The sequence below is a fragment of the Sinocyclocheilus rhinocerous genome, unplaced genomic scaffold (genome assembly GCF_001515625.1).
Source record: "Sinocyclocheilus rhinocerous isolate Xijiao unplaced genomic scaffold, SAMN03320098_v1.1 scaffold8, whole genome shotgun sequence".
Lineage (NCBI taxonomy): Eukaryota > Metazoa > Chordata > Actinopteri > Cypriniformes > Cyprinidae > Sinocyclocheilus > Sinocyclocheilus rhinocerous.
Genome location: NW_015666800.1, coordinates 2,398,006 through 2,425,375, shown reverse-complemented (window position 1 = coordinate 2,425,375; position 27,370 = coordinate 2,398,006). Strand labels below are relative to the sequence as shown.

At 36.9% G+C, this 27,370-nt stretch overlaps 1 protein-coding gene across 1 annotated transcript in view; it reads right to left on the bottom strand.

The window, feature by feature from the left end:
* Window positions 1-2,936, bottom strand: part of LOC107733169 (estrogen-related receptor gamma) — a 111,183-nt gene extending 108,247 nt beyond the window's left edge. The window contains exon 1 of the mRNA XM_016544709.1: window positions 2,921-2,936. The gene's annotated coding sequence lies outside the window, so the exon portion shown is untranslated. The remainder of the gene's footprint in view (window positions 1-2,920) is intronic.
* Window positions 2,937-27,370: the final 24,434 nt, after the last annotated feature.

Here is a 27,370-nt window from a genome sequence, read left to right as displayed (position 1 = left end):
TACTGTATATTATATACTGATCTGAAAGTCTGATTAGTAGTAACCGTTTTCTAACTGTGCGTTCACACCGCCACCGTCAAGAGCGTCAAAATTCGCTCTGGCTGCCCTGCCAACAACGCTGTAGATTTGTGGACCGTTTTCTAACTGTGCGTTCATACCGCCACCGTCAAGAGCGTCAAAATTCGCTCTGGCTGCCCTGCCAACAACGCTGTAGAAAGATTTGTGGACGCTCTGACGTAGATCGAATGCTTGTCTTGTATTTAAAGGGGCCGCAAAGCAAACAAGCTTGATGATCTTGTGCAGACTGACCACAAGGAGGGTATAAGTTTAACATCATGAAATATTTTAAATGTGAAAGTAAGAAATTGATCGATGGAAAGAACTTTATTGTAGTTACATGTTTGCTAACGAAATAGACCAATTAAAAGCCATTTGTGTGGTGTGGCTTTTGTGTTCATGGTTAAATGCTAACTTAGTATAATTTCAACACTATAGGAGACATTTACTAGCCTTGGTCTTTAATTAACATTAACATTAATTTGTGTGCAACCATTACAGCCTCTACAGAAATTACAGCGACTGCTTTCATTTAAAAATGTGTGACATACACCTCTGGTCTCTATCAGATGTAAAAAAAATGTTGCTGCAGCTCTTTACAACACCTATTTTTCGTTTAATCCAATATGTGTCGATATGTCAGAAATATTCTGCAGCAGTAACACTGTTTTGCATGCTCTGGTGCTAAAGTTAGCATGAAATTCCCGCTTATTTTCAGAAAATATATAACGTCATAACATCAGCAACTCACCAGGAACACCAACAATCTCACCTTGGTGCATGCATCATTTTTTTATTTATGTCCCTGTACGCAAACAGGGACACGTCGTAGATTATTAGGAAACCCGCCACAGCAATAATCAACCTCTTCTTCATTTTGCTTGGGAACTAATGTGGTCGGAACCAAAGTTTACAGGGCTGCGTTCTCTGGAATGTGTGAACGCACGGTAAGAGGCTAAGAGCAACCATCTAAATTTCTCAAACAGCAATATCACAATATCAACTCAGCCTGGCTCTAATGTTTCACAATCAAACACAAACAATATCCGTCTGTTTGACTGCGGCAGAATTTATAGCCACCCCATTGATTGCTTTTGCCGGACATGATGGCTGTAAATTGCAGACCGTTTGGTAAATGCGGGCAGTTAGAAGTGTACAAGTAATTATTTCACGGCTGCTGATTGAAACATAATTCCAATATGGCCTTCTGAAAATGACAGCATTCCCAAAGTCCTCCGTTTTAATTTGGAGGTGATACTAATTAGGGGGAGCATTATAGGACTTTTTATGTGATCTCTCCAACGGAGCCCCAAATAATTAAAATGTCAGCGAAAATAAATATGCATAAACAGCTCGTAATTTCAGAAATATCGTCCCAAGTCGTTCATGGCTTGTGGGCAAAGAAGCACTCTCACGTTATTTATGCTTTTTCAGGGAAGTTTATATTAGCATTTCACAGAAGTTAACAATCTAAAACGGTTAAAATAAACTGAACGGCTAAGCATGAATAGTGAACCTCAATATTGAAATCTGAAAGTTAGAGGTATTACCACTTGTTTATAACCTTCAATAGTAATAATAATTTTTTATTGTTACATTGTTTAAAAAAAAAACTTTTTTGAAGTTGGGAAAAAAATTGTGTAGGTTTTACAAGAAAATACTGTTAAAGTACAATTAAATTTCATATTTAATTCAACATGTTACTGGCCATTTCTTTAGAATTGTTTATGACATTTACTAGCAATTTCTAAGTGAAAATTGTTTCTACACAATTTTTTTTCAGTGCACTGTAAAAAAAAAATCATAAATGATTTGAAGTTGTTTTACAAGAAAAAAAATTAGTATTTCCACTTTTAAAAAATCACATTTAATTTAATGTTACTTGCCATTTCTTTGTCATTATTTGTGAAATTTACTAGCAATATCTGATTGATATATATCAGAGTCGTTTCTTGTTCTTCATAAGAATAATTTATAAATACTATATATTTATGATGATGAATATATTTATATGTGTGTGTGTGTGTATATATATATATGTATATATATATATATATAATTTGTGTCATATGTAATAATTATAAAATAGGTTAAATCTAAAAAGTATTTATAAAAGCCACAATGTATAGCTACACTAAAGGGACACATGAGACAACTTAATCAAGGCAAGTCATAGAAGCTATTGATGAATGATTTCAATTAAAAGGCTGTGTGCACATATGCCAAAATTACACTAATGTAATCAGAGCCTGTACAAAAGATAGACACATCTTTAATCTCAGACACTTCCACCATGGGAGTACAGGCATCACACACAATGCTTGTGCTGATATGAAGCCTAAGTTGTGTACCACTGAGAAAAACACAAAACAACAACAACAAAAGTGCGGCTCTGATACAAGATTTTATATTGTCACAGTTGCTCTGCCTTTTTGTTATGAGAGGTATTTGGGGCGGCTTGGGCTTCCTACACTGGACCTGTAAAAGGCCTTTGGGGTTCCGTGTTAATTGTTTCATGTAAACCACATTTTGTACTACAAGCAAAGCAGGCTGACATGCTGGTGCTCAGGTCAACCCTGCACACAGATATGAATGATTGCAATAAAATATTAATGGGATATGCAAAGCAGCCAGGGAAATCACCACCAGTTTGGCTGAGGGAGTAAGACAGGTCTGCGAAATAAAAGGCATAGAAGATAAAGAGTGATGTTACGTACATGAAACACTGAATAATGACTGAACAACTGGCTTCTATATCGGTCCAGTTCTCACAAACAACACAAAATGTACAAAACCTGTTAAAAAAACAGGGTGCCAGTGCAACCTGGCCCACATAAAGAAAGAAGGAGAGATGAGTTCTGACCTTGTCAACTAATGTCCAGCATATATCCGGTTACCAGCCCTGCCGCTCTCAGCTCTTTCCCAGCACAGGAGTATAAAGATATAGAGAAAGGTACAGATGAAACATAAGTGCATAATAATGCCAACAATAATAATCACAGTGATATGGGTCAATCACAAATAAAAGTGTTTACAATAGAAAGGGTGAACAAAAATTAAAACTCTAGTTTGAGGTTCTTAGAAATGCACTTTTTGTATTTATGTTGGATTCATATGGTTTTGAAAAACGGTATAGCATTTTCAAGAAAAGTCAAATTTCAAGTCAAAAGTAAAAAAATATAAAATAAAATTTTGTGATGTAACCATCAAGTGTCAAGTATTGACATATTGTCCTTACACCTTAAATCTATCTAAGTGCACACATCTTATTCATTATTTTCCAAAAAGTTTAAATATCTTTTTCCAAGGTTTTTATTTTTTCCCAAATATCATGAATTATTAATTCATAAATAGCATTGCATTTTTGGGAGTCACCTCAAATGATATTTTACAAACTTAAGTAACCTTGTCTTGTTATAAACAGGTCAAACCATGTGATATTTGAACGACTTAACTTTATCAGTTAAGTTTTTCATGAAATTTCTTTTATTACGATATCAGAGGACATTTTTTTATAAATTCATACATCCAGACGAGCATCAAGTCATTGACCCATATACAAATTTGTACACTGCAGCATCTTTCGTAACATCATAACATCAATAAATGGTGCTAGTAGCATTAACTCGGTCCTGGAGAGCCGGTGTCCTGCAGAGTTTAGCTCCAACTTGCCTCAACACACCTGCCTGCCTGAGTTTGCCTAGTAAGACCTTGATTAGCTGGTTCAGGTGTGTTTGATTAAGGTTGGAGCTAAACTCTGCAGGACACCAGCCCTCCAGGACCGAGTTTGGTGACCCCTGCTTTAAACAGTCACAAATTGAGATTCTAATATCATTAAGAACATTCACTTAAATGTGCAAAATCAGCATTATATCCATGTATATCAAATAGATGAAAAATCTCTCTATTCTCGGTAGCACAGTTATCTTCCTCTCATTCACCCTCCGTCCTCTTAGTTCTGAGGGAAAGTCTGTGCATATATAGGCACGGGGCCCAACGGCACTTTCATCTCCAGGCACAGGACTGGTGACGGGCATATCTGCTGTTGCCAGGAGCAACATTTGGTTCACTTAGAGAGCCCGGTGCCTCCTGCTTTCTCTCCATTTCAGATAAAGCCACTCAGCTAGATTTCCCCTCAGAGATATGGGCAGCCACAACTTGGCCTTCAGAGAAGCAATGCATCAGCCAACAATAAGCAGCTACAGATATGACCAAACAACAGACGTCACGATTTAGACACAATGGAAAATTGGCTGAGAGTAAGACACATCAGAATTCAGGTTAAAGCACAGTGTGCAAAATGTGCATGTATGCAGAAATTGTCTTCCATGCCAAGATGGTGATCGCATTTAGGTTTGGGTTCATTTTCCTTTTAAATACTCAAATCAAATGATTTATCACATTCAGTGCTTTCAGCGTTTTTTAAACATCAGCGTTCTGCTTAACTGATATTGAGTGGCAGCATCATGGCAAAATAAATGATATTTTACTGAGTTATAATTTAATGTGATGAGAGAGACAGAAATCTATGAATAGAACCAGTTCGATTCATGAACAAATGCCATTTTTTAATGAATCTGTCAAGAATAATTAAAAATAAGCCAAACTTGTGGTTCTTGACCAACTCAATGAATTTGTATAACAAATGACTGAATCAGTGAAAGCTGCTCTTGACTTACTCATTGAATCAGTCGTAATGATTCACTGAATCAGTCAGAAAAGTACTTGTCTTACCCACTGAATCGGTCTAATGATTCAATGAATCAGCCAGTGTTTTTTTGACTTTCCCGGTCTTACCAATTGAAATGACTCACCGAATCTGTCATAGCATTCTTAACTTATTCATTCAATCATTTATTTTATCATTGAAATGTTAATTTAATGTTCTTGTTTATTATACTTACTAAGCATGCAGTTTGAATTTGTATGGGGCCATCTCAAACATAACCCAATTATAAATCAGACAGAGAACAAAAATAAGAATAGAAGTCCCTCTTCAACAGTTAACTTAAATCTTTCCGTCTCTATTCGAGCCTGATTCTATGTAGGCCAGCTAAGAAACACTCCCTGTGATACTGAGCGTAAAATTATACCTAAGTGTTCAGATTGAGGGCTTTTTTCTCTCTTTCTGCTAACATGATGTGTTAAGCATGGTAGTGTGAGGAGAGATAAAGCACTTCCTTGTTCATTTTCATGCGCTGCCTTAAGTAGATCTCTGGGGAAGCTTCAGGCCTCAGAGGAGGCAGCAGGTATGAGATTCCTCTGCTTCACACACATCCAAACGTGCCTCAGTTCCTTACATCTCACATAACATGCTTATCCCTTCTCAAGAAAAGACAAATATATAGCACTGGGAACACAGACTGGAGTTTTTTGTTTTTTTTCAAGAATACTCCCTGTCATTACCATCAACAGTTGTGGACTCAAAAAAAAAAAAAAACAGTAAAATAATATTCCATATTACTTTTTTATTATACTTTATATTAATAATCTTGGGGTGTAACTAAAAGTAGCAATGCTACTATCTTAACTACATTTTTCAGTAGCATGACAGTAGCAGTATAGTGTCACAAAACACTGCAAAGTTACAGCTTGCATATGAGCCATTGAGAATATTTATTAATTTTAATGAATCAGTTCATTGAGGTGGTTTATTTAAACTAATAGTTTATGGGGGGGGTTAACAAAATAAAAAACAATTAATTTGAGTCTCTACACAGGTGCCTGTGCAACATTTTGTCATTTTACTGGGTTTTTGTGGCAATATACAAAATATTATTATTATTTTTATTACAATAAATTTACATAACATTCATTAAAATTATCTGGTGAAATGTTTTGACTTGTTTATATATTATTCAGTTTTCTATCTTTTTTTCAGGAAAAAGAATTCTGGTTCAAGATAGTTAATAAGTTACTTCAATAACAAAGTATGTAAGCTATAGCTTGTAGCAGATAATATTACATTTACTGTTAAGTTTTTTTAAAGGAATAGTTTACTCAAAACCATGAGCGGTACATACAACCTTTTTAAAAAGAAATTTAATTGTGTGAAGAATATACTTAAGCTATTATTCACTGTATAGCTCGACTGACAGCTGTATAGTCACCATTCACATTCATTGTATGAGCTAATGTTGTGACATTCTGCTATAAACAATTCTTTTTGCATTCTAAAAAAAGAAATGAAAGATACGCAAATAAATGTAGGTATTAGTGCATTGTAAAAAGAATAAAAAACCTTCACAGACAGGAACTTGAGAACATTACACAGGCTAAACGTTAGCAAATACATGAATGTAATGAGAAGGCTCACAATCGGTAACCCTTCTGACACGCATGTAATCATGATGCAAAATCAATGACGTGTCCAAAACTATAATTGCCACTCCTAAACTGCTTCAGTAGCAATATGCTGTTGACGAAACCTGCAGCACAGCAAAAACCTCCTCTGCTGTCCACAGCCTTCTTGCATCTTTTATATGAGGGAACTATGTGTAATTCCAATGTAGGGAGAGATTTGTGATGCAAATCCATGAATATGCAGCGCTTCCTCGATAAGATGGACCGTCCTTTGGCGCCTCCTCACATCTTTAGTCTTATATCAGGTGCATCCCCACATCCCAGGCTAAATACGCCATTAGCGCTGATCAGTGGGTAAAATAATCCAGGTTATAAATATGAGGCTAGGTGAGAGTGCCTTTGGGCTAATGCTATATGAATAAGACATGGCCTATATTTTTGTCCTAGGCATAGACATGGTTTATGGGACATAGCCCACATTGTGAAATCCAATCAAAGGCACAGTCACAGAACCCTGCATTCATAGGAGCTCCAACCTGCGCTGACTTACAGCCGCGGCGCTACGGTGGGACTACAGCAGCGCGCGGGGGAAAGAAAGAAAGAAAAATTACACCATATGTACGACGAAATAGCATTTTAAAAGACCACCCTCACACTGCACAACAAAGACTAACACTCTGCAATTAGTCTAATTAATGTAAAACAATGGGCCGCATGGCCACTTATCAAATTGATTGTTCTCTCTATCGAAGGGGGAGTGCAGTAGGCCTGGCCTTGTAAAGGGCAACTAATTTCGGGAGATGATTGGAGATGTCACGTTGCTGCGGGCCAATTACCTCCTGACTCCGGTCACGGACGGCAGACGAGATAATTAGCATGCATTTAAGAGGCGCACTTACCGCCCATATTCTAATTAGCTGCGTGTTGCTATAATATGGAAAGTGAGGGTGGACATCTTCAGAACTTTAAAGATTCGGAGCAGGGTTTGAGGGACAAAAGTCCATCCCCTCTGATCGTAATGAGGTTTTTTTTTCCTCAGCCCGTCTCAAGCAGCTTAAAGGAGCCACTTTTCTCAGAGTCCTATAAACTGTCTTCCTCTCATCTGTAGCTACCGCAAATCCATCATTAATCCTTTCAATTAATTTATTCTAGCCGGCTCCTCTCAAGCTTTAGCCCTCGTGATTTCACATTAGTTCAGAAACCACAAGCCGCTATAAAGAATGGTGAAGCACTTCCGTGTCCATACCGCTGATATAGTCACCTACAAGGTAATAGGAGGGAGGCAAGTTTAAAATATAAATAAATAAAACGAGGGTGGCATTTGCTGGAAAGTGCGTGTCCTGCGGGATGTGAGGAACTCTTGTTTCTTGTGCGGCTGACCCTTGAGAGAGGATTCGCCTGCTGCCTTCATGCTCCACATTCTCTTAATAGCCGTTTTACACTTTTAATTAATTCCATTTGACACCATTGAGACTCCTCATATACATGTTAATTGCAATAGGAGGGATGGTGGGAGGAGGAGGGGTAGTGTAGTTTTTGTTACTGCATTGCTCTCTTCCTCTCACCTGAGCCTAAAATATGTTTTGAGTAGGAACTAAATGATTGACTGAAGGATTTAGCACTAAACTAGTAGATAATACAAATGCTATTCGCTGATGCTACAGTGTGTCATCTTATTCTCACTTTAAGATATGCTCTTCATCAGGGTAACATATGTTATGTCCATTAAACTGACAGAAGGCTTTCTGTGAGAGCTCCGGGCTGAATTAAACACATTTTACATTGTCGGTAAACACTGTTTAGAGAGCAAATGACTAATGAAGAGAGTCTTTTACTGTCTTCTGAAAGCTAGTTCAAGCTGCCCCAACTAACACCAACTACAGAACATAAATGTCAATTTCATACTGCCCAACAATCATCAACAGGGCGAAATCACTGATCCAACAAAACCTAATAACTAACTGCTGGAAGTTGGTGTTTGTTGAGCAGCGTGAGCTAACCTTTCAGGGGATTTACTCTAAAATTGTAAATAAACAAAATTAAATTAATTTATTTGAATTTTTATTTCAATTTATTTATTTATTTATTTTAATGCAAAGCATGCCACTATTCTGAATATTGCCCTCTTTAATGTCTGGAAATGATTATTTTTTATTATTTTACATCATTAATATTTTTTGCTTCAAAAGATTCTAAAACTTTTACATTTGGTCACCCCGAATCTTGAATATTTGGTTACTTTGTTACATTGTCAGTAATGTTTTTCCTTTTTAAAAGTTACAGAGATTTAAAACTTGCTTTATTTTCTCTTTTGTACTCTATTCAATTCTATTCTGTTTTACTCTTCTCCATTGTGTTCTATGCTGCTGTATTCTAATTATATTTATTCTATTTCTTTATTAGATCTATTCCATTCGAATCTATTCCATTCTATGCTGTGCTACTCTATCATTTTATTAATATTTAAAAATACCTACAGAGCTGTTTATAGCTTACTTTCTTTTGCTCTATTCTGTTCTATTCTACTCCATCCTGTTTTACTCCATGCTATTCTATTATTATGATATATTAAGATGCAACTATAACTGGCAAATGATTTCATTCTCATGTTTTAAGTAGCCTCATCCACTTTGAAGATGGAAATGCAGTTTATTAAATAACTTGCAGCTCTAATTAACTGCATCTACATGTAAATGATGACAGCCTCATTATCAGTTATTGCATTGACTACACTGATGACAGAGTCTTAGAGGAAGAGACTAGTCTGTACACACACGACAGCAAGCGGTGGTAAAGACCCTTCCCTTAACAGTATCACACACAGCGCACACCTTCACTCTGATCTTTCTGTAAACACTGCATGATTTCCCAACCTACACTTCTTTTTAATGTGAACACGCTGCGCTCTTCTACAGCATGCGTTAGCTGACAGCTCCTCATTCAGCACTGCTGTAATACAGCGGTTCCAAACGACAGGCCGACATGTCTCGGCAGAAGTAAGATTTAAAAAGGGAACGATTGAGAGACACCGAAATGGAGGAGATGGCGAGTGGAGGCTGACAGCAGAGGCAGGAGCCAGTGCACTTGGAGGAGCTGTCTAACAAGGTGCTGAGCACAGAAACCCAAGGGAGTCTCTGCTCTTTTACCCCTCAAGATTAGACGCCGGCAGTCAAGCAGGACATGGGAACAATGCGAAGGGGCGCTGGGGAGAGGGAGGTCCCCGAAAACAAGTCAGTCCACATGTCACTCTCTCTCTCGTTCTCTCTGTGGGAGCACATCTCTAAACATCTCCTTATGTCAGGTCAAATTGCTCAAGCTTCAAATCTTATTCTTTGGATCCTGAAAAGGCAATAGAGAATTAATATATGGCAGGGGGATGGAGGGAGGGATAGAGAGGGAAATGAAGACACGCAATAACACAGAACCAGAGCAGGACCGCAAAAACCATATAAATGAAAACCAAATAATATGTTGAGAAAAAGGATGACTGCTATCAAGCAAAAACACTGCACAGCAATAAAAACAAATTTTATATCATATATACAGTAATTGCACCACATTTTGTCTTTATTATATCAAACAATATAATAAAGCATGTGTGTTTGTCAATATACACACCTGCACTTTTTTTTACATATTTACTTTTTTAGGCAGAAATGTGCATGTGTTTAAAATAAAACTAAAAAACTGGTTCGTTCCTAATGCTTAACTCAACCAAAGGGTTCATCTCATGTGGCTGGAAAAAATGTCTTGTGGTCACCTATATGCTACCGCTGACAACTGTAAGACATTGTACTTTTTTGGTTTTGCAAGTGAACCATTGCCCTTTAGTGACAGGAGCTTGTGTAAGCTGACTGTTCAGTTTGAGAGTGCTGTTTTGATAGAGAGGTGGGACTTTATCTCTGTCTTACTCTTTCTGTCTGACCTTACTTTCCCCGTGATCACTCTTTCCTTCAAAGCCATTAGGGTCCGATTTCGCTCACCTTATATAGGAAGATGCTGCCCTTGAAGAATACATGGAGTCCTTAAGCCAATGTAGACTCACCAACTAGAGTGTTTTAAAAGGATGCAGAGGAGCTGTCTGAACAATACACACACTTGCAATTCAACGTATTTCCATTCATTCAGGCCTCAGGCTTCATTTTTGAAGAAGTAAATAATGTGGCTTTATTTACAAACTTATACAAACTTAAATTACAGTTAGTTTATCACATAAAGAGATATTATTGCTTCAGAAGTCTTATATAGGGGCTTACATATTCTTATTTTCAGAAGTATAGTACGCAAGTCATATGTACCACTTAATTGTATGGTTCTTGAGTCATTTTTAAAGATAATATTTTAATTAAATGTAATATTTAAAAAACATAAAAAATAAATATTATAACCGTGTAAGTATAAATTTAAAATAAAACAATATAATAATGAATAGACAAATTAAGTTAATTTTATAAATTTATTTTAAAAATAAAAATAAGAAGTACATAAAGCAAAAATGATTAATTTCTGGTTAATCAGCCCTTACTGACTAATATAACCATATAATATCTGCTAAAAATACAATGCAAATGAGCCAAAAGTACAATTCTTCGTTAGTTATTTTACAGAAGAAAGTCATCTGTGAATATATATAGAAACTTTTATTTTATTTCATGGAATTCAACTTCATTTAATAATACTTTTATAAACAAATATTAAAATATTAATTACTTTTATTAAACATAATGTGAGTATATAAAGTATATTATTTTAATATATTTATTAAATATATTTAATATATTAATATATATATATATATATATATATATTTTTCTTACAAATATACACATGTGTGCATTTATATATACATAATAAATATACACAGCACACGTAATTTACATTTTTGCAGTATTGTGATGAAAATTTATACGGAGAAAATATGTTTAATTAATATGTTTAAATTAATGTCTCAATGCAAACAAACAAACAGATAGATAAATAAATAAATAAATGAAAAAACAAATCTGAGGATCCTAAAATGGTTCCTAATATATATATATATATATTAATTAATTAATTTTAAAAAAATTAAATGTAATAAGACATTAAAGTAAAAATGATTAATTTCTGGGTGAACTATTTCTTTAAAAAATTACTGTAGATCTTGTGATTATTTGCAAAGTAATTTTTATTGAAATACAAAATACAAGGAAAAAAATACTACACCTTTAACCACTCTGCTAATTAGCTCGGAGCTGCTAATGTGGTTAGTAAGTTAAGAAAAGGCTTTTGCTGGTTTATGGTTTGTGCAGTTGCGTGTCTTGTAATGAAGCTTGCAGAGGCTTGTGTTAGATAAGCTTTCACCTTGCAGACCTTAACAAAGGAAGATTTGGCTGCTCAGAGGTCAGATAGGGTATCTGACCTCTGGGCAGCCAAAGCTTCCTTTGTTAGTTGGCTACACACAACACGCTAAAGCTCTGTGAACGGCCACTTTTAAATGAGACTAATACAAACTCACTTGCCACGCCACTTCCTGTAGGGTTAACTTGTATATTTTCTACACAACACTTCCCTGCCCCATATTTGAACTCGCTGTCCCCTGTTTTCGGTATGCTTCAGCATTCGGTATGCTTCAGCAGTATGTGCGGACGCATCCCGGGCCCCAGGGATCATTCTAGGCTCTTCCGCAGGGGGTAAGAGACTTCCCTAATCATCTCAGAGATTACAAACATAGACAAAGGCCAAGGCAGATCTCCTGTCGCGCAGCATGGATGCACCGGCAACACGGATTTGAGGTGCCGTACACACGCACGGCTAATGCCGGCCATAGGAAAACTAGCTCATCGGCATTCATTACTCTAAACCAGATCCGTGCACCTGGAAAACTGGCTGTAAATTGGCTTCAGGTCTGAGGGAGGTAGACGAATACCGTGCTGTACCCATAATCCACGGCTCAAGTGGCACACCCACACATCTCCCCCGGACTACATGGGCCACAGAAACCGATCTCTCTGCCACATCAATATATTTCAACTCGAGCACCGAGGAGCAACAGGGAGATCAGCAGAATGGGGCGAAATAATAGAATATTCATCCCTTTAATCCATATTCAGTTCTTCTGTCTCTCCTCTTTCTGCCTCTCATTTCCCCCCCTCTCTCCTCGACCATGCATATGAGGTTTGGCTGTATATCTCATTTAAATGAGTCTTCTGTCGCTCCTTTCCTCCCTCTTCCTACGCTAAACACGCACGCTCTCTTTCTGCCCCACCTACTTCGGTAAAAGAGAGATGCAGGACCGTGTGGGTCAAAATCAAGCAATAAACAGACTGCAGATACTGCAGAGAGGGTGAAGTGAACACCAGGAGTCTTCATCTGAAAAGATCCCGTGGATGGATGAGGTCTGCTCAGCTGTACATTTGATAAGACTTGGAGGAAAGGAGGCATCTCACAGCTCACCTCTGAAATGAGGAATATCAGGTTCTGAGCTTCTTGACTTGATGCTTTATTGTGGTCTAAAACAAGATAGTGTGGATCTGTGATATCACCTACTGTTTAAACAGTGCAGGAGGGGAGAAAAGAACTTAAATCAATGTGGCACATTTGCAAGTACAGTCATTATCACAAAATGACAAGGTGATCAGGGCCCTGACACAGAGCTGGGGGTCTTGTGTCACCCTGAAGGGGTTTATTTTGTGATAATGACCGGTTGACTGTACACTCTCGTATCTCTCTTATTACTGACCAAAAAAAGAAAAAAAGGGCATGAAATGATCTTTTGAGGTTAAATTATTTTTATAATTTTACCTGTATATTATCTTAAAGCTTCAGCTTATAACATGTACAAAACAATCGACCCAGCAATAAGACAAACACTGCAAAAAATATTACAGTAATATTAATACTGAAGGCCAGCTGAGGTCATTTCCACTACAGTTGATATTGGCCACAGCTGAGTTTGTATGAAACGAGAGAGCGAGTCTGTGGTGTGATATGAGAGTCAAGAAAGTAGCACAGGTTTCAGTTACCCAGATGAGTGGTCAGAGTTGCCATGGACAATGGTGAACATTAGGAAATATTGGACCACTGAATGCTGTGATTGACCAATCAAAATTAAGTATTCCAGAGAGCGATGTAATAAATTCTGGTAACACTAGTTATCATAAACTACCAATGAACAATACTGGATTTATTAATCAAGGTTAATTGTTTTTAAACATATAGTAATACAATTTTGTTTAACATTTCAGGTTAGAAACATAATGAAGAAACATGAATTAACAAATAAACTATAGTACATTTATAAAGTAGCATTAACTTAATCTACCAAAGTTTACTGTTTGGTGTCAGAAACATGTTTTAATGTTTTTAAAAGAAGTCTCTTATGCTCACCAAAGCTGCGTTTATTTAATCAAAAATACAGTAAAATCTGTAATATTATGAAATATTATTACAATTTAAAATAACTTTTTTTATTTTAATAATTATTAAAATGGCAAAGCTGATTTTTTAGCAGCCATTACTTCAGTCTTCAGAAATCATTCTAATATGCTGATTTGGTGCTCAATATATATATATATATATATATATATTGTTTAATTAATAAAAATGTTGAAAATAGCTATGTTGCTTAAGTTCAATAGAACAGCATTTATCTGAAACAAATATTTTTGTAACATTATAAATCACTATACTACTCAATTTATAGTATCAATTTTAAGTATCCTTTCTGAATAAAAGTATACATTTCTTTAAAAAAATAAAAATAAAATCTTACTGACTTTTGAATGGTAGTGTAAATTAGTAAATGCTGTTAAAATTGTTGTTCACTGTGATTTTGTGATACCGAATGTATTAACTAATATTAAAAAATTAAACCTTCTTGTAAAGTGTTACTTTACTTCTATAGACTGACTATTGAGCAATCAGTTTCATCACACATAGAATTTTATTGGCAAAATGCTTCATTGTGACTTGTGAATAGTCTTGTACTCTGGCCCATCTCCATGTCCATGTTGTCCTGTTCACACCAAGAATGAGACAGTAGGTAACATCCCCCCACCACTCCTGGTCTCCATCTATCTACCCAACTAACTATTCCTCTATCATCCTCAGATTACAGGATAAATGAACGGAGCCATTACTGCTGTGCGGTAACAGGCCCTTCAAGTGCACGGTGACAAATATGGATACATTTCAGGACCACTGAAGCCACGGAGGAATAATTTTGTAGATTTCATCAAGAGTTCTAATTATGTTCCTGTCAAGTCCAGAACGCAGCAATCCATAACTGAGAAAAGCACTCATAGATGATCCGCCGCACGGGTGTAATTTATGCCCCGCAGAAAAAGATGTGGAGCCTTTTGTGTATCAGCATGCACAACACCTCCTGACTAACAAGAGAAGATGGAGGAAAAGAGGAGGAAGTTGAATGAGTGATTGGAGGAATGGGGGCCCATTTTGTGGCCGCATTACAGGGGTTTCATATATTATACCACTTTTTTTCCCCTCAAATATTTCCTGTAACAAAGGATTTGTTTTCACTGTGGGACTCTGAGAAGTCTTTAGAGGGAGTGGGTATTGTTTCATGTGTTGATGCAAGCAATGATAGATATTCTACAAAGACACACCATAAAGTCAATAACTGTTGAGAGAAATCGAGGTGTTGCCAGGTAAAGCAGTTCATCTCCAGGTAAACTTCAGTCTCAAATTTCAAACAAAAGGAAAACGGATGCACTCTTGAACGTTACAGAGGGAAATTATGAGCTAGTTGTCAACAGATGTAATCTAATGAAGTTGATAGGAAGTGAAGTTAATTAAGTTGTCTATTAAGGGGTGTCTATTAAGTATATATCTGTTAAATTATTTGATTTGATTATGATTGTTTACTTGTTTACCTTATGATCATGATGCATTGTGAAAATGGGTCACAATTTAATACTTTTCTTTTTTCGTTTCATAGTTATTTTTTGATTTTAATAATGCATTAGTAAATGTTGGAATTAACATTAACTAAGATTAAAAAAAAGTATTGTTCCTTCTTAGTTCAAGTTAACTAAAGTAGTTAACTAATGAACCTTATTATAAAGTGTTACCAACATGTTTATAGTGCAATAATTTCAACGTGTTTATTGCTAGCGCAGCAAAAATAGACAATTCACATGCAATGTATTTGGTTGCCATGAGAACCTCACACGCTTGCTGCTACTCTGTGTAATCATAGTAAAAACACGGAGTGTGAATTTGTACGTTTATTCTAGGAAAGATCAAATGTATTTTAAAGTGTGACTGACCAAATCGACTGGCTTGGCTTGGTTTGGGATCCATAGACGATTTGCTTTGTGGATCCATAGATTTGCTTGTGGGATCCATAGACGATTTTGAGCCAATCAACTGGGCCATAAATGTTATGTGACTAAATCTGGACAACAGGAAATGATGTCATGACAACATCAATTGGCTAATAGTGCCACAGGAATAATCCTAAATCCTTAAAAATGTCAATGCCCTTCAATGTAAAGATTCTTTTTTGGGAAAAAAGAGTGTAGTTATGACAAGTAGGCATTTTTGGTGCAAGAAACCTTGACAAACAATACAAGCGCACTTTGGGAGAAAAAAGTTAAAAATACAAAAGTGTGTGATATGCCCTTTAAATACAATGTTTATTAGGATAGTGGGGGTTTTGCATCATGGTATACATGCCAGGAGCACTTTGAGTGTGTCAGATCTTAGTTTAACCTCCATGACATTGCTGGAGTCTTTCTCCTCCCACAAACAGCCCATTCAGATGGGTAGAGAGGAGTGGCTTGTTTTGATATTCTAAATTGAACTACGAACTGAATTTATGGTTCCAACATTTCTTGAGACAATGGTGAGATTTAATAAAGGGAGGTAAGTATGCTTTCTCTCTCTCTTTTCTTTCTCAAAGTCCCCAATAAACACACACACACAAGTCCCCAATAAACACACACACACACATACTCTCACAAATACCCACACAGAGCAAACTAGGTGCTCTGATTGAATTGGATCATTTATCAGAGCACAAATATTGTAGGCAGGCGGATAATGACAGAAGCAATCACAGACTGCTCTCTGTGAGTTCAGCTGTTTCATTGCTGGTTTCATTGGCTAGCGGGCAGCCCTCATCCAGCACAATGAACCTCTCCATGTTTGGTTAAAAGGAGAAATAGCATTTGATTTGAGAAGGAGCTGTAAGAATTTCAGTCAAAAAGAAACGGCAAGATCATGTTCATAAGTAAAGGAAAACAAGTGATTGTAATATGAATGTACACGACTTCACAACTTCATAACTGTGTGTGTGTGTTTAAATATTATATATATATATATATATATATACACACACACACACACACACACACACACACACAGTATATATATAGACACATTTAAAAAAAATTATGTTTCACATAGAATATTCTAAATTTCCACAAAACTCTTCAAAATAAATTCAACTATCAATATACAGGTAAAAATCATTTTTTTATGTGAAATTTTGATGTCAAAATTGAGCTGTTAATTATCTGAAAATTTTGTGGACATTTAGTGCTGCAGCATGGCAAAATTATTGTGTTTGCATTAATTGTTTTGACAGTACTGAACTAGAAAAATAGGTTAAATTAATCAAGAAATTTTTTTTATATAAATAATAAATTTTATGAACAGGCAATGCTAGTCAAAACAAGTTGTGTGAGTGTTGAATTTCTTTGAATTGCAATTCAGAATATTCCACAACCTTTTATTTTAATTGAAATTCCAATCCAGAATCCTGCATGTCGTGGTCAATTCAATTCAATTAAAATTCACACTCACAAAATTAATGGGAGTCACTTCTTAAATTCTGAATTTTGCACAACCCTGGTGTTTGCACAAACTCCTGTGTAAACCAGAGGCAGGCAGTGAGGTGTTGTATTGCTGTCATCCTCTCTCTCCTCTTCAGTGACAGGACCCCTCCATCTCCTTCCCCCCCTCCTTTCTTCCGCTCTCACCTCTTTCTCTGCTCTCGGCTCAGTCAAGCACAACTAAGCCAGTGTGGAGGCACAATGAGGCCATTTACAGTAATCATTTCTTTTCACACTTGCTGATGATCTTAAAAGGTGCGAGGGATTGTGAACTACCTCTAACCCGACTCCACATGACAATATCCCGTCCAATTAGAGGTGATGACCACAGTAGCAAACACAAGGCCTGAGCCTGGTCAGCTGGCATAAACGAATCAATCACTGTGCATATCCTTATCCATCTGAGAATTTATGGCCTGTCTGACTTATTAATGTGAGGCAGTTTAAACTGTTCATTCATTCATTTTCTGCAATCCTGTAAGTGGAATAAATTTAGAGATACTACCTCTTCCAAAATGCATTTTAGCATACATTAGATTGTGTGTAGTGATTTTAGAAAAGCTGCATCAATAAAAATCCCAATGTGCTAAAGTACATTCGATTGCACATCTTTTACTGCCTGACTTCAAATCACCTGCTCTATGCAATTTTACTATTATTATGCCAATTAATATATGTCTCTATGTCTGTGCATTTTTTACTTTTTTTTCCTGTAACATATTCAGTAGGGCTAAAGATGTGAGGTAACTTAAAAATAAATAAATTAATAAATAAAAACTCAAGACCTCTACATTATATTTCATTACGTCATCCAGCTCTTTTTTAACTCAACAACATCCCTCTGCAGTAATAAAATTCATGTTTTCAGCAGGGATGATAATTCAACATATCTTGAGCATGTGCACAAACCATTATGCCACAGCTATGACAAACTGTGCATATTTTAATATAATAAATCTATTAACCAGTCAGCAATGTACTTACAAAAACATCCTATTGAGCCAAAGTAAAAACAACCTCCTCCTCCTCCTCCCCTCCTCACAAAAGATTTCACCCCTTCCAAATGATCAATTTTGACTGGGAACAGTCACTCAAATAGACAACATGGGGATACCACATAAATATACATAAGAAATTAATAAAGCACCTGGGATTGCTTTGATACAGTGGCCAAAGACCCTGATGAGAAGAACCACTTAGGCACATTGAGGTCAGCACATGTAGCAAGTGCAGAGCCCCGCTCAGGTTAGCAGACTCAAAGTCAGGCTTACATAATCTGAGCTCCAAAACTCCGATCACACCCTGATGATCCAATTAAAGGGAGGAGACTATGCAATCAGGCCGGCCGCAGGCTACCTAACAGATGCAAAGGCGCTAACATAAATTTCTTAAGTGCTTCTAAAGGATTACGAATGCCGGGCTCCGCCTTAGGGTGGAAACATCTAACCTGTTCCTCCACGCCACATTACTGTAATTGGGTAGTGAAATTACCACAGGAGGGGCCTCAAAGGGAGGTTTTCATGGAGGGTTGATTGTGTGGTTTTGACTTTGTCTTGTGGAAAACCTGGAGGTTTTATCACATACCAGAAAGTTGGAGAGTATTCAGAAGTAAACATGTTGAACAAATACTGGAAGTCTATGATTTACAATGAAGTTAAGATAAACTGACAACAGTTGTGGCATAAAGTTGATTACAACAAACATTAATTTCCACTTGTTCCTCCTGGATTACAATACAGTGAGGCACTTACAATGGAAGTGAATGGGGCCAATTGGCAAATGTCAATTTTTAACAACTAAAAAAAAATGTTTACCAACTTTTCTGTGTAAAGATATATCCGATTTTACTTTGTCGTCAGGACAAAGACACGCCATAAACCCTAAAACGCCTGTAAAATGGTAATTTAAACAGATTTACATATCAAGTATTAACAGATAAATTAATGTAAATGCTTTTATAAAATTGTAAGTTTCACATTTCAGCTTTTAAATCCTCCAAAAATTCTCTATTCACATCCATTGTAAGTGCCTCAGAGTAGCTTTGATTTTTTTCCTCAAAATAATTTTGTGTGCTAATCAAATGCTGTAGGTTGAGCTTAACTTGTACTGAACCCAGAATATTGTTTTAATGAAGCTTAAGTGTGTAAATTATTGGTCGCTAGCATCACCAATCAAAAAAGAATGACTGTTTTTAAACGTTTTTTTTTCTTTCTGAAAACACAGTTTGCCATTGGTCAGGCAATCAGATAGTCCCGCCCCAAAATATTTCTATTGGTAGTGCCAATGTTGCTATTGTTGGGCAGGATGCTTGAACAAATACAACATTGTTTTGATAAAGCGACAATGTTTTGTCATTGTTCAAATCATTGTTTTGTCGATTTTTTTGAGAAAATCAACTTGATTCTAGTTGTCTTTACACATTAAACTGGGTTAGGAGAAAGGACTTTAACATTAAAAAAAATTACATACATCATGTTTACATTTTCTTTATGCTTTCTTGTCAGACTGCTGAGCAGTGAATTTTTCTCTTAACCAGGTTGTGTACTCGCTCACTATTTTATATTCACTTTGAATAATAAGATGTGCCAGCTGGTGATGCATACAAAAAGGCAAAAATGCTGCGTAATATGTGCTTCATAATGCACATTCACCAAAAAGTATTAGCATACACATCTGCATGATAATACAATTAAATTGTACCAACTTCTCAGTAATACAATTGCTTGTTCAGGCTATTACAGTGAATGCTGAACTGGTGCCGTTAGGTTTTATTCAATCGCTACAATAGCTCTCAAACAGAGTATAATTATAAAATTGTCAATTTGACATATTCTTCCAAAAAGCCAATAAAGCTTATCTAAACAGTGAAATTGCCACTTCAGATGTAGTCAATTTGTGCAGCCAAAGAACAGCACTGGACAGCTGTTCTCCATATTCAGACAAGCCAAAACTGTGCGTTATTCCTCTATTCCCTTAATCTCACTCTAATCTGCAGAACTGATAAAGGCCAGACACCTGACTCCATCAAGAGTGTGTTATCAGGGGTGTGAAAGGGCACACAAATACTCACACACCACAAAAAAAGCTTGTTTGATTATTACAAAGGGCAGAAAACCCCTGGCTCTTACGTGTATCTACATTAATATATACTGATTAAGAAGTGACTGAAAGGAAAGACCACACATTCTGGCCGCAAGCGCCCTTTTCATTGAGTCTGCTAATACGGGAAGTGTTTGTTTAAAGAGCATATTATCTTCAACAAAGCATTAGGAAGGAACTAATATTTATGCCTTATCAAAGAGCATTTCCAGGGCTTTTAGCTTTAATTATCGGCAGATCTCTTACACACAAAGGGCCGATAACAAAGGCGTTTCTTTGCCACATTGTTGTGGAGTGGCAATTAGAATGGAAAGCCTCGGGCCACTCTTACTGTGAGAGAGAGTGTGTGTGTGTGTGTGTGTGTGTGTACATGTGTGTCTAGGTAGGACGTCAGATTCGTGCAGGCTAACCCATGACCGGTGGAGCTGTTTTATAATTGAGGTCCTTTTGCCTTGAGCACAGCGTTTGTTAGGACCGTATCTGATACTGGGCTTTGAATTAGGCTGACGGTGGAGATGATGAGCTGCAGAAAAAGATGGAGCGCAAGCTGAGGACGTTTAAAAAAGCATACGGTGTTATACTGACTGAACAGAACATTATATTCCAGCTTAAGTGTACCATGTTCTTTGCATTCCTATATCCAAGCCAGAAAGTGGTTCACAAAATGTCACATCACTTTAAAAGCAGAGCAACCTATGGCCTCCCAGATAGTTTTCAGTCAAGATGCACATTATGTTCAGACATCATGTTGTACTTTTATGGATAGTTGACTTTTTTTTAATGAACAGCAATACATACATATACATACATATATATATATATTACCCTTATTTTCAGTCTTATGGTGTGACAAATTATTAAAAGTACATCTTTTCTATGCTAAAAGCTGAATAATAAATAAATAAATAAATAATGTTGTTGAAAATTGTTTGGTTTGAGCATGTCACGTCGGAATACATGTCAATTTTCACTGGGGCCAAAACAATGACAACTATATGCTTCATCATTTTCGCTCCAGGAACTTTTATGTAGTCTCAGTTAATATGAAATCACGAAAGCTGCAATAATAATAATGATTTTATGTAGAAAACAGTAAATCACAAAAAAATGACTTTAGCTGGGTTTTCACAGACCGGGTCACAAATGATGAATCATCATTTAATACATCAATTAATACATATTAAATGGTCTAACAATGACACATTGTTAATAATAATAATAATAATAGATGCAGTTTAAAATAGTTTTGGTTACAGCATGTCACATCACAAGACAACGATATGAATCATCATTCTGACTCCAGGAACTTGTCCCAAAATTATCTCATGTCAACTACCATTTTGATGTCTTAAATGAAGGTACTTTTGACAAATTCAACACATACATTCTCTAGATTATCCTGAAGGAAGAAATCAAACTCTCAAAATCTTCCCTAAGTGAGAGAGAAGGGGTGGCCATCTTTATAGCACAAAGACCTATGATGTCATACTGTATGCACCGCCAATAAAACCAAACAGAAAAAAGCTGTGGAGAGTATTTCTACAATAAAGTGCTTGCAAATATATGTGAACAGTCCTATGGGCTTTAAAATTTACTAAAGCACCACTGGCTATAAATTGCTGAGGTAAGCTTTAACCTGGCCAACCACCTAGATGAACTTTAAGTGGCCATTATTTGCGACTATGGTAACTTCAAAATGACTAAACCAAGATAAATCACTTTGGTGAAAATAAACTCTTTTTCTCTGCTCCAGCCCTAAGGCATAAAAGTGAAACTAAATGAACCTTTGAAACTGCATCTCAGGGGATAGTCACTATGAGGAAAAAAAATCCCTCTATAAGATTTTTAAGTGCTGCAATTATTGACAAGAACTATATCGCCTACACTTCTTTTTCTTTTTTTCACCCTTTCCTCCTCTGATCAGGACGGGAAAAAAACACGAAACCCCATGAGACATCAGCAGCTGTCAGGTCTTTTAACAGCTGCTATGAAGTATTTTATAGTAGACCATTTGCCACTATCCCTAGACCCAGTTAAGAGGCTTTTTTAAAATCAGCTCAACAAAAAGCAGCACACACATACACACACACACACGGACACACACTCATACATTAATCAAGCAGGGCCGCACTCGCCGCAATACATCAATTACCACGCTTTTTAAACAAATTCCGCCTCTACGACAGACACCTTATTAGGACTCGGACTGGAAGTGCAGGAGTACGAGTAAAAGTCTATTAACACGGATTTTGCCGCTGCTATTGTTGGCGGGTCCACAAACAAATTCAAACCCTGCATTACAATTAACATGAATAGAGCGAACGGATTGAGTGGGGGACTGCTGAAAATCCTTGTAACGACTTCCAGCTTGCTAATTTCACAAGCTAATAATAAAAAAGGACATTGCTATGCACGGGCCGCCCTCCCTCTACAAGGCTTGCCACGTCTCACCAGAGAGCTGCTGCCATTGTTCACATGAAAGACAAATTAGACCCAGGAACATCAAACCTAAAAATGACAATCTGCTAACCAGCCCTAGGTATTGAAGGCATTCGCCTCTCCATTTTCTGGACTGATAGACAACAATCCTCTGAAGGCCTCTTTTTAGAGAGGAGGAAGAAAAGCAAAAGCTGGGAGGAAAAAAACCGGGCCCTTCTCACTGATTTATGCATCTCTATTCAGAATTTATTAACCTGACTGCTGCCAACTGAAGCTCTGCCACTCTTATAGCCCCGAGCCTCGAATTCCTGACACGTCTAAAGAAATACACCAATAATGGCAGGCACATATTTCCATACAGAAAAAAAGGAAAGGAAGAAGAAAGAAAGAAGGTGGGCATGACAGAAGGAGTGTGTTCGTGTGTGTATGTGCATGCGGTTGGGAATAGGGTTGCGCGATTGCAACAAGTCCCCTGATCATGCCTCCTCCTGTTCCGGTTGGACGGTGAGGGTCAGGTTACCAGAGCTCTCAGCGAAGAACCCAAACCACACTGTTGGCTTTTTCCTCCCCTTCCTTTGGAGCATCAGTCATAATAGCTCTTCTACTCATGTCACCAGGGATGCCATAATATTGAACCAGCGACTTCTGCAAAATAAAGAGCGTTCTTTACAGACAGCCTTGAGACTGATCAGGGAGTTCGGAGTTACATTTTTTTGCGTCATTGTAAAGGGGGGGACAACGAGAGACCCTCATTTGCCAAGATGCCACAGGGCGATCCTGAGCCGTCAGAGTTAACGTTCGCAGAGGAACCAAACTGGGGCTGGGACGGGCTCCAGGAATAGAGTCGATCAATAGGTTTGACTGAAAGAATGCACATTCTCCAGGGTAAAGATTGAGTGGGGTTGAGATCTGATCCCTGGCTGCCGTGAATGGGGCTGGAAACTGGATTCCAATGTGGGGAGATGCTCGAGCTAGGCTAAGATGATGAGGTAATGTGGCAAAGAATAGACACACGGTGGGAAAAAAATGCAATTGTAGGACTGAAAATACACACTCTTACCAGTTTCACCATGACATCAGCCATCGTGCCATTCACACTGCTTTAGAGATGCCCTACTGTATGCAAGTGTTGGCAAAATAAGGTACAAAAACAAAAAAAAACAAAAAAAAACCCTCAACAAAATGAAATTAGAGCATGATCGATACCAGTCTCTGATACCAAATCGATAAGTTAGGCAACAAATAAACATTCTCAGATCACTGATGAAATAAAACTCTGTCAATCGATTCAATAAATTAATGTCAATAATTTACAATTAATCTTGTAATTTATTTTGCCAATGTATTATTGCATTCTATTTATTATACAAAAATGTTGATTCTGATGGCTATGGTATTATTTTTGTTCAGAATAAAAGTATTTCATACTTTGCCTGGATGATAATTGAATTCCACCATAAAGAGTTAAAATAATCATGCTTTTGATAAACAATCAACTACCCATCTTAACTACCTAAATTAATTCATATGCCATAATTAATATCTTTTATCTATGAACTTTTTATGCTTCGTACCATTGCCTGAACTGCTGAACTGTGCTCAACTGTGTTGTCATACACTCAATATGGCAATAATATGCCAATATGCATTATGTTAATTTTCTGTATTGATTTTTCACTGGTATTTTACCTGTATTTTGAATTATGCATTTTATTGTATTGTGTTTTAGGGTTGAAGGAAATGTCCATAACCTTAATGAAAAAGTAGCAGTATGCTTCAATGTGCCAGTCTTTATTTCAGTTTTGGGTTTGCTATCAACTCAAAATTGTCACATGCAATTAAAATTTTTTATTATACACCTAAATTAGCCTAGACCAGGGGTAGGCAAGTTCGGTCCTAGAGAGCCGCAGTCCTGCAGAGTTCAGCTCCAACCCTAATCAAACACACCTGAACAAGCTAATCAATGTCTTCAGGATTACTAAGGCTATAGGTAGGTGAGTTTTGTTTTCAGGGTTGGAGCTGAACTCTGCAGGACTGCGGCTCTCTAGGACCGAACTTGCCTACCCCTGGCCTAGACCATGGAGGAGGCAAAAACCAAAATTAAAAGCTTACACCACTGTGACCATTACACTCCTGAAAAAAGCACAAACACCCTGAGCGCGACCACGATTTGATAACTAATTAATTTACTTCCGGGGTTCGCTCATGCCGTTCGGCCTGCTTATTGGTTTTTGAGCATCCCGCTTGGATTCTGGATGGAAACCCATATTGATCAGACCTATAGTCGATGCCCATCAAGAGGAAACAGACTAGGCCGTTAGAGTAGCAGTCAATGGCCAGGGCCTGTGAGGGGAAACTTTAGCACAGCCTCAGAGGCACATTGACGAGAATCTAATCCCCCTCTAAGTGCCGCTATGATACTGCCATGCACTTTCTCAAACGCTTCCCATAGCATCGCGTCAGGGATTTTTTTTTTTTGGTCGGGCAGTGAGAACAGGCATGAAGAGAGTCAAATAAAGCCATCACACAGCACTATAGGGCCTTCAGGTTGCTATCGCCATTAATCACTAGCATAGCGGCTAACTACATCATGTCGTTCCATGTAAGTGTGATACAATACTATAGTGGTGTATTACATATGTCGAGTGGCTTGAATCAATCGCAGTGAATACTAAAGGAAGTACAGGCATTGTTTCATTAGTACAGAAAGACATGGAGAGCTACTTTCAGTTTTTACGATTCTTCTTTCAATAACAAACTCTGACAGTAATGCTATCATAAATTTATCTTATTTAGCTCAAATCATTCTTATAAAAATGCTCATGAAAAGGCGATTACCTGGGTTCCACACAACTTTTTGTCAAAGTTTTGTCTTAAATAATGAGTGCTTGTTACTTTTGGACAGACATACGCTACAAAAAAGTACGTACACCATACAAAAAATTACACACACTATGGTTCAAAAGTTTGTGGTCGGTAAGATTTTTACATTTTTTTTCAAAAGGAAGACTTCATGCTCACCAAAAACAGTAATATTTTGAAATATTATTTCAATTTAACATAACTGTTTTCTATTTTAATATGTTTTAAAATGTAATTTATTCCTTTGATGGCAAAGCTGGATTTGTTCAGCAGCCTCCAGTCTTCAATACCACACGATCCTCTATATTTTGTAACATTAAAAAATAAATAAATAAATACTGCGTTTACCATCATATTTGACTGATTTAATGCATCCTTACTAAATAAATATATTAATTTAATAATAATAATAATAATAATGTCTTACTGACCCCAAACTTTTGAACGGCAGTGTAGCATATGCATGTTTTCTGATATTCTCTTTCAGTATTTTCTGTAAATGCATTTTAGATATTCCTAGCTCTAAATGACATGTAAAATGACCAAGCATAGTTTGCTTTGTTTTTATATGTAGGTCAGGCAGTCTCTTCCTGTCTTTAGTTGGTGGCCAGACTTCATGCCACAAGTGAATGCAAGTAATCTAGTAAAAAATTAAGGTTTATGATAACTTCCAAAATTTGTAACTGCAATGATGCCATCAAATATCCTTTTATTTTTTTCTCTCCATGTAGTCAAGCAAGAGCTGGGCTAAGCTAGGCTGGTGGTACTCCACAGTGGCGGCGGGAAGCCTGCGGAGAAGCTGCTGGTCAACTGGTCTGAAGCTGAGCTGAGCATGCTAATTAGTGCTGAGCTGAGGAATGAGCGTGCATTAGCTATGCGACTAATCAATGGGAAAAAAATCACTGAGCAAACTCCTATACAGCCATTTATTTTTAGTCCCTCGTAACCTCCATTCCCTGCTCTCATTGGTGACTTGGTCTTAGAGGAGTGTGTGTCCAGAACGAAAACGAAAACAAAAGAAAAAAAAATAGAAAACTCTCTCTCAACAACATGCTACTCCTGAATTGCCAACTATGGAGCATATTAGATATATAATAATGATGCGGCTCAACATACAAATCAATTAGGTGATGCTTGGTGAAAGGGCATGATCTTACTGTATGCTGATTCATTGACCTTTCACAGCGTGAAAACGCTCCCAAAAGATTGTACGGGTTGAATCAACAGTTCAGGAGTCCAACCAGCTCATTTACATTTCCCAGACGTCCCAGTACTGACAAAAAAATGCATGATTGTTCAATTTATTCAGTTTATTAAGTCTTCAATTTAATGATGTAATTCTCAATTCTCAACCTTTTAAGGTTAAATAGGGTGAATTATATTAAAGAACAGGAGAACTGAAGTCTTGCTTGCCTATTTTTTCCTTACAAGATGGTCCTGTGGCATGTTTGTCATTACAGGACCACATGAAATTTGAATAAAATCAATGATCAGTGAAAAACCGTGGCGGACTTTTAACAGTATGTAGGGATTTCTATCATGAAAGGACACTGATATATGCCACTGAATCAACTCGTCATGAGATCTAAACTAATTCAATCAGGAGACAACAAAGCTTTCTTTGTATCAGGCAAGGAACAAGGAACTTGTCCCAAAATTATCTCATGCCAACTACTAATTTGATGTCTGTAATGAAGGTACTTTTAGCATATCTAACACATACATTGACTAGATTTTCCTGGAGGAAGATATCAAAGCCTAAACATCTTCCC